We start from the raw sequence: 9,124 nt of genomic DNA, 5'->3' as shown, positions 1-9,124 counted from the left end.
ATTCAAGTTAATTTTTTGATGGCTGTTAAATTTGCAGTATTATTATGACAAGATTCTTATAGAGGTGTCTAATGAAAAGGATGAGGCATATAAATCTTAAAAATAAGTATACGTTATTGTTTAGAGAAATAACTTCATTTTTCTGTTTCATGCATTTATTCTGGTAAACTGTCATTTAACAAAGTCAATTTTTATACTGCTTTAGGAATGCCTGATTCATGTTAGCTGTTCAGGAAGTTAAATGTCATATTCATTAGTTGCATGCTCTTCCTGTACTTTTATTACACATTAAGTTTTTAGTATACAGACAGCTGGTAGTTGAAAGTTGAGAACATAGCTAAACAATTAGTGACTGCATTTAAGTTGGCATTTTTGTGTACATGACTTTTTTAGTTTGATCCAAGCAAGATAATCTTTTAAAATTAACATTTGATTAATATATGTTTGTTCTGATGGGAGTATGAACCTATGCTTTCATAGATGGAGTACTCAGTGCGGCTATCTGCTGACATATAAAAACAAATGGCCATCTGTCGTACCCTTTTGACCTGAGACATGGGTAACTTTTCCATTTTTCTCACAGCCATCCATAGAGCCGATCAGTACATAGTCATGACCATTCATCTTGTTTAGTTGAGATTTGTTTGTGTGTGTGTCATTTGTTTGTGCCCTTGCTTAATTTTTGCTGTAGATTCTTGCCATTCTAGTGCCATTTTGTCCTGCCATAGCCCAGTTTTATTATGATAGTGCAGTGTTTATTATTCTTTTTAATTGGAAAAGGAACTTTGAGCTGGTTTTCTTTGTGTGATCCGAGTATGTGAGAGACATACTTTATACAAGTTCACGTGGTTCACATTGCCTATTGTGTTTTGCGTGTATGTTTATAGCTACAGAGGAGGATACGAAACCAGAATATCTTTGTTGTACAGGCAAGGGCATGAATTGTAGTAAGTTTATGTCCCCATTTGTGGTTGATCCACATTCTGTGTTTGTTTTATGTCTGGGACATGTGTGCATAAGAGAAGCCACAAGTGAAAGTGTGTCGGTTGGCTTTCGCCTGAGTGGTCTCTCAATGAGAAATGTTGTCAGAAGAAGCGTATTGTTCAAGAGAGCATACCCTTAGCCTTCTGGCCACATGAAGTAAAATTCAGGTATACACAGAAAGACAGGTGGGAATACTGCCCCAGGCAGTTTTAAGGCTCAGGACATCGATTATAGGCCTGTCAGTGGTATATGAAAAGAACCAGTCCATTAAGGAGTTTTTGAAGGTGGGAACAAGGAAGAAATAGTCTTGTGTTCTACTTGCAAGATTTAGCTCATGGTTCTTTAAACACTTTCACCTTGGGGCCAGTAGTAGCAGCCCAACAGATGGTATGATGACAGCTAACCCCAGGGGGGATGGTTCTGCTGACATTATCATCCATTATTTCCTACTCCTCCTTCCCCCTTCCTCAAGGTGTGGTGAATACAGGATGATTTTTGTCCTACTTTGGTTTTTCTTCATTGTTGGCCTGAGATGTGTAGTCAGCTTTGAGAGCATGGATACAGTCGCACTGGAAATCCAGGGCATGTCCACCTACCCTTTGGATAAGTTTGTCCTCCCACCTACTTGTGAGTTTCCATTTGTGAAAGCATAGGTTTGTATTATTGTTGAAGCAAATACCAAATTCAAAGATTTGATTTTTCCTAGAATATGAACCTAGAATATGAACCCTCCTCTACTGCCCTTCATGTTTCTGATCATTCCTGATCATGGAGGTGGGCAGGACCACTAACAGTCAGATTCAGAAAATGGATGAGCTACCTACGTCAAATGTTGATATACCCAATGGACATTTGTTTTTTGTAAAGTCAGCAGACAGCCAGAGTGTTTTATGGCACTGAGTATTTCATTTATGAAAGCGTAGGTATGTACCCTAGGTAAAATTCAAATGACTATTTTGCCTTGGTACATACTGAATATTGTAGAAAACAAGATTATTTTGTTTCAGGTAGAAGTCTCCCAATGTATGTGTATGCTTGTGATAGAATAAATATGTTCAGAGGAAATTATGTATTTGATTTTAAGCTTCAAATGAATTATATCATTCAGTGATTTTGTATATTGCTAGCAAGACATGGAAGTGATTCAGTGTGATGTATGGAAAAGAGCATATGAGGTAATTGAACTCTGTTTCCCACTACCAGTTTAGTGGTTAAACGCTTAAATTTAATTTTTTCAAGATCATAAAGTTAACATCCTCTTACACACTAGTGTACTACTTTATTTATAACATTGATTTTTCTTGTTAGTATCCATTTAAAATCAGAAGCTAATTGTATGCAGCATCACAGAAGTGATGTTGTGTTTTTTAATTGAACTGGTTACTTCAGTTATTTATTAATTTTAATATTTTATTATTTGAACCAAATCATTCTCAAGCATTATAAATGAAATTTCATTTGGAATGCTGTATCAGCTACCACAGTATGTGAACATGAGTTCTTAGGAATGTCAGCTTCTATACTGTACAAGGTTTATATTTTTTTTTCTTTGATTTGCTTACGTATTTTGGTTTCTGGTAATGTAGTGGGAATTTTTGGGCTTTGCAGTTTGTTCCAGTCATTCAAAACCTGTCAGTTTAGGCTTTTAAGGTACGTACAGAGATGACACTGGAATGTTGTAGTGTTATATTTTTTCTTTTGGCTGGAGTTGCCTGTCAAGGGTCTCTTGTGTCGTTGAAGTCATAAGTATTTTCATTATTGTGCTTTTTTGGTTTATTTTTCTTTTACTTACATTATATTACATGGCTTTCAAGTCATCTGTGTAGTAATGAATCAGTAGATTTGTGTAAAAGTAACATGGTTTAGATAACAGACATTGATTTTGTGAAAACTATTAATTTCAATTGTGTTTATGTGCTTATACGAACTGTGAACCTGTTAAATCATTGTTAGTGGCATTTTACCTGGTAAAAGGTGCTAGTTTTAGGGTAGAATTTCTATTTTTAACAATAAAGTTTTATAAAAATAACGTACCAAGTACAGTGGTCCCCCAAGAATGTTTGGAATCTGCTAATAGTTGGAACCCTTATAAAAAGTTGAAAATGGCCTATTTTGGTAGGTAAAACTCAAGAAAACCCACAAAAAATTTTTGTACCTGTTTTTTATTAATAGTTTTATCACAAAAAGTGTATTTTACAATGAAATTGATAAAAACTGGAATTTCTGGATATTTCTCATAGAAAAATACCACGAATAGGCAAATTTCCCACAAATAATGAGTAGATATGGTCTAGAGAAAAACCTGCGAATAGGGGGGGCACCCACTGTAATTACGTAGCTAATGATTAGCCTCACACGGCATCCTAAAATTCATAAAAATTTGTGTGCAAGTGACTCTTGCTGTGTGGGTGACAGGTCCTGCCCACTGCAGCTGGAACTCTCGAGCAACATTAGCCGATAGCATCATTCTTTATGCCACGCAGCCAACAAGATGTCATCTGATGCTTCCTAAGTTCATGTTCGCCGCTTTCTTGTTGCGCTGAAGTCGGTGATGTACTGTCCTTAGTAGGGTTTTTCCTATGATTGTTGTATTATTTTGGTTGGTTTTATCTTCATTAGTTCGTTCTCTTCTCTTGGATTAGAGTATTAGTATGTCTGACTCTAGTACTTCCAGTCTTTGCTATTGCAGCGAAGGCTGCAAGAAGACTGACCAAGTTATGCTATGATGCACACACACACACAGTGCAGCAAGTGCAGAGGTCAGGTATGCACAAGAGAGCGTACATGCAATGAGTGTAAGGAGTGGAATGAGAGTAGGTGGAAGTTGTTAAGAGTCCCACCTTAATAAGTTTGAGAAAAATAGAATTAGGAAGGCGGCCGCTAGAGCCAAAAGTAGGGCCTCTGTTAGTAGGGACTCTTCCCTAAGACAGACTCCAGTCTGCCTCTTCCATCTATTCCTGGGGATAATTTTTATCCTAACCCCAGCCTTCCTTCTCTCCTTCCTCCCTCTCCATTGCTCAGCTCCCATGCTTCTGAACCCAATGCCATTGCTGGTCTCGAGTGTAGGATTAACAATAAATTTGATGCAAAGTTTAACCTAGTTTTAAGTTCCGTTGTGGAGTTGGGAGCGTCCCCTAGGGGCCTTATGGACAAGGATGAAAGAGTGAGTAGTGATAAAGTGCAAAGTGTAGCGTCAGTGGAGGAGGTAGTTGCCTGTTCCGTCAGTCTCCTAGATGATGGTAACTGTTCATCTCCTCTGCTACTGGGAGAAGCCATATTGGAAGTCCAGGGGAGGCTGATGTTGCACTCCCAAGAACCTAGTCCCGGATGCGCTCCCATCTCCATCAACCGTGTGCCCACCACTGACTGCCGCACCACCAGTTCTTGCTCTGGCTTTGCCTACTCGCACTTCCACACTGCTTGCACCTGCTCCTGTGATGATTGCTCCCGCCCCCACGATGTCTGCTTCTGCACCTACCCCTTTGGATTCTTCTGCTTTAGGACATCGACAACAGCAGACCTTACCTGCGGAATCAGAGGACTCCTCTCTCGCACCGCTGAAAAGATTACTGATGGAAATTCTGAGTTGCGTTAAGAAGGCTCCTCCGGTGGGAGTTACCCCTAAGATGGCTGATGATCTTTCCTTTCACCAGTTTCTTTGGAGGATGAGGAAGAGGGGGGTCAAGATTCTGCCCAGCTGACTGCTTAACAGGCCTTACTTTGCTTCCTCTTGGAGGGTTACCCTGGATTCTTCACTTTTCCTCCTCCGGCATCTCCTGCCTCTTCATTCCTGATGTCAGAGTCAGCAGGAACTCGCTCTCCTTCCCAAGATGGTTCTTTCCACTTCCTCCAGAAAAGCACTGAAAGTGGTAAATGAGTGGCTGTCGATGAAGAGGGAACAAGGAGCATCCTTTTCAAGGAGACCCCTCTATAGTCTCATCCCCTATCGCATTGACAGCGTACTCGAAAGGATAAAAAAAACACTTGGCCCTTTGGAAGGAAGTGTCATCCCTTCTTCGGAAGCAGGTCATAGAAGAGATAGTAGAAGCCCATTCCCAGGGATTTTACAATTGCCTGATTGTAGTTCCCAAAACATGAAGGGGCTGGAGACTGGTACCAGACGTAAGTGCTCTCATAGTAAAGAGCAAGTTTATGATGGAAACGAGTCAGTCAGTCATGTCATCCATTCATCCAGGCAATTGGATGATCACCCTAGACATGCAGGATGCTTATCTTCACATACCAGTTCATCCAACGTCAAGGAAGTTACTAAGATTCGTCTTCCAAGGGAAGGTCTTCCAGTTTCGGTACCTCTGTTTCCATGGCACCTCAAGTATTCTCTCTAGTTCTCTTTCCTCTCGCCAAATGGGTTCACCTAGTAGGCATCAACATCTGTCTTTAGACGACTGGCTTCTTCATACTCCATCGAAGGAACAGTACATGAAGGACCTTCAGACAATGCTTCATCTCTCTCAAGAGTTGGGAATCCTGCTAAATCTCCAGAAGTCCCAGTTGGTTCCGTCTCAGGAGATTCTTTATTTAGGGATGATTCTCAACTCTCAGGCTTTTCCATCCCCAAAGAGAATTGTGAGTTACATTCGGTCAATCTCCAAGTTCCTCGCTCTCCCGTCGTGCTCGGCTCTTCGGTGGATGAGTCTCCTAGGAATGCTTTCTTCCATCGAGACCTTCGTTCCTTTGGGCAGGTTACATAAGAGAAATCTTCAATTCTTCCTCAAAGCCAACTGGGAAGGGAAAACTCAACCAGACTTGACGATTTTTCCTATCATGCAGGAGATAAAAACTGGTCTCCAATGGTGGCTGCCAGAAAGAAGATATTCACAGGGGAGATCCCTTCTTTCCCCCAAACCCAACCTGGACTTTTACTTGGATACTTCAGATCTGGGCTGGGGAGCCCTCCTAGGGTCTCAGGAAGTATCTGGGGCATGGTCCCCAGAGGAGATGAAGCTCCACATCAGTGTCAAGGAGTTGAAGGCCATTTACTTGGGCCTACATCAGTTCTCGTTCGTGTGCAACAAGATAGTGGTTGTGCATGCAGACAACACCACAGCCTTGACTTACATCAAGAAACAGGGGGGCACGCACTCCTTTTCCCTCTGTCAGATGGCACGAGAGCTTCTCCTGTGTGCCCATCAACATCAAGTAACACTCGTCACCTGTTTCATTCAGGGGAAGTTAGATGTCCTGGCAGATAAGTTGAGCAGACAGAGGCAAGTGCTCCCTACAGAGTGGACTCTGGACGACAGGATTTGCTCCGACCTGTGGAGATTGTGGGGCAAACCACTAATAGACGTTTGCAACATCGAGGAACAACCGCCTTCCTCTCTTCGTTTCCCCAGTCCCAGACCCTCGAGCATTAGCGATGGACGCGCTACTGATCGACTGGTTGGGACTAGATCTTTACGCTTTCCCTCCCTTCAGCCTAGTCAGGAAATTTCTGAACAAGTTTGTATCTCACAGCAACTTCTCCATGACTGGTAGCCTGGTTCTGGCCCACGAAGGAATGGTTTCCAGGCCTTCTACGTCTGCTGGCGGACTTTCCACAACTGCTCCCCCAAAGACCGTGGCTACTCAGACATCCGCACTTCAGAAGGTACCACCAAGGGTTGTCCACGCACGCTCTGACAGGCTTCAGACTGTCTTCACTTAAGAGTTGGCGTAACGCATGTAAGGTGACAGGTTGTTTTCTCTGGTCTTTTTATTTTGGTACTGTGCCCAGGGCAAAGGCATAAAACTTTTATCCTGAGTCTTCTCAGCGTTCGTGCAGATCCCCCACTGCAAGACTTCCACCGATGTAGAGGTGATTCTCAGCTCACTGCCACACCACTACAGGTTAAGATGAGCACCACCAGTGGCAGCATCTCCTGCTATAGCTCTCTTACCAGGTAAACAAGCGACAAACACTGAGCCAGTGTTAGCCTTTTCTCTAGTTCAATAATAACATTCCTTTGTACATTGTTACTTCAGTCCATTCATTCCACCCCCTTGCAATGTGGGATTCAGCTAAGTAATTACTTGGTTAGTTACTTTTATAAAAATGATATTTTTATAATAAAATGAAGTTTTATAAATACTATACTTACACTAAATCAGAGCCTGCCTTCCTCCCCTCTGATTTTTATGGACTTAGTGGCATATATTAGAATGACGCTATTGGCTAATGTCGCTCACGAGTTCCTGCTGCGGTGGGCGGGACCTGTCACCCATGCATTGTAACAGTCACTTGCGCACAAATTTTTATGAATTGTAGGATGCCATGTGAGGTAATTATTAGCTAAGTAATTACTTGGTAAGTATATTTATAAAACTTCATTTTATTATAAAAATATTTTTTTAGCAATTTGTTGGCTGAGACATTTCCAGGTAGGGAGACTTTCTGGTCTCACTTGTTGCAAACACTTTTCATATTGTATTGAGTGTTTTGTACATATTGAATCAATTTAGCACATGTAATCAGCTTATGTTTGACTTAAATTTGTGTTATCAAAACTTTTAATTTTTGTCTACTCGTAGAATATGGTAAATTACACAGTGTAGTACTTGGTTTTTATTATGAATCAAAGATAAAGTAACACAAAAATATATACATTCATAAACTTTATTGTATAGTTCGTGTTACTACTGTATAAAGTACCATTATACATTATCCCTAACCTTTTAGCGAGAGCATTCAGCACCATTCCCATTGGAGCCAGTGTAAATGTTGAGCCTATAAATCTAAATGAAACTGTCCCTCCCAAAATAAAACAATCTCCTTGACTTGCATGAAATCCAAACAATTACCAATGTATATATAACTTGGTTGAAAAGTTCTCACACTTTTGAGAATATGTACAGTGGAACTTGAGTTGATATATAAAATAATAAAATAAAGTCCATTCTGTAGTATACAGTACACCGATTGTTCAGTATTTTCCACTGGTGCACAATTGGCTGTAATAATCATTAAATAAAAAATCCATTCTCACTTTCTGATAAGGCTTTTAGTTTTCACAGGAGAATTTTAACAGTTTTTCCTATTGTTAAAGTTGTTAAATTTATTCCAAATCATCATACAGTATGTATATTCTTTCCATAAATGAAACTGATGATATAGGAGCTATGTCTGTAACAGTTGTTTTAATCAACTTTTTAAAATTCCAGCAAACTGTTTTTATGGAATTGCTTAGTGTTTCCTTTGCTGGGTCACCAGATCAAACATTCATAAATCTAATTTATAGTTGTCATTGCTGAAGTCTATTATAGTGGTTATGTCATTGCTGAAGTCTATTATAGTGAAAAAATGGCAGGATTAGTTGAATTATGAAATGGCTAATGATAAATTTTAACAGATTGAACTGATGGTAAGATAATGGCAGGTATCAGCTCATAAATAAAGTTTTTGCAAAACAGTAATTTATGGGATTAGATCTTATCAGTTTTGTTTTTTTATTATAAGAAGTATAATCCACTTGGCTATCTATGTTAAAATGAAGATTTTTACCTTGGTGCACTAGGTGAAGTATTATTTATCACTAATGGCCAGGAAGGCAGTCCCACAGATTGCTATAGAAAAATGAAGTACATCTGGTACTGGACATTGTGATGGCGTGGCACCTCAGCAGAGTGCTGAAGTTAATACTTTGCAGTATGAATAGCATACATTAATTGCAAATGGTGAAATAGTAAATTATGTGTTTAAATATGGCATTTGGAAGATGATTAAACACAATGTCCTCTGGTTGTGATTTTAATCATTACCATTGTTGGGAAAGAGGAAACAAATTTTTCAATCCTTTCCTAGGAGATACAAGTCATAAACCTTCCAAGTAACCATATTTGTGTTTTACTTAAGGAATGAGCTCATATCTATGTAAAGTATTTTCTGTAGGATAAATTGTAGTAAGTAGACAAGTTGTTTGCGAGCTATCATTGCCCTCTCATTTCGTGTATCAAGCACCTTCATGCCAGCCATTCATAGCAGTTTCCAGGGTTTAAGTTCAAGTCTTAAAATAATGATGCTACCAAATTGATTAGATGAATTAGTATACCTTTTACAGACATCTACAAAGATAACAGGTGTGAGTTAAAGTAAATCTCAATACTATAAACTGAAGAGTTTGAGCATTTTAAAAAGTGTGAA

At 39.6% G+C, this 9,124-nt stretch overlaps 1 protein-coding gene across 1 annotated transcript in view; it reads left to right on the top strand.

Annotated features, from left to right (window-relative positions):
* LOC135216856 (ubiquitin carboxyl-terminal hydrolase 16-like) overlaps positions 1–9,124 on the top strand; it is a 426,609-nt gene that overhangs the window by 97,965 nt on the left and 319,520 nt on the right.

Source organism: Macrobrachium nipponense, chromosome 11 (genome assembly GCF_015104395.2).
Source record: "Macrobrachium nipponense isolate FS-2020 chromosome 11, ASM1510439v2, whole genome shotgun sequence".
In the NCBI taxonomy this organism is placed as follows: domain Eukaryota; kingdom Metazoa; phylum Arthropoda; class Malacostraca; order Decapoda; family Palaemonidae; genus Macrobrachium; species Macrobrachium nipponense.
Note: the sequence above shows the minus strand (reverse complement) of the source record. Positions and strands in the feature narration are given on the sequence as shown.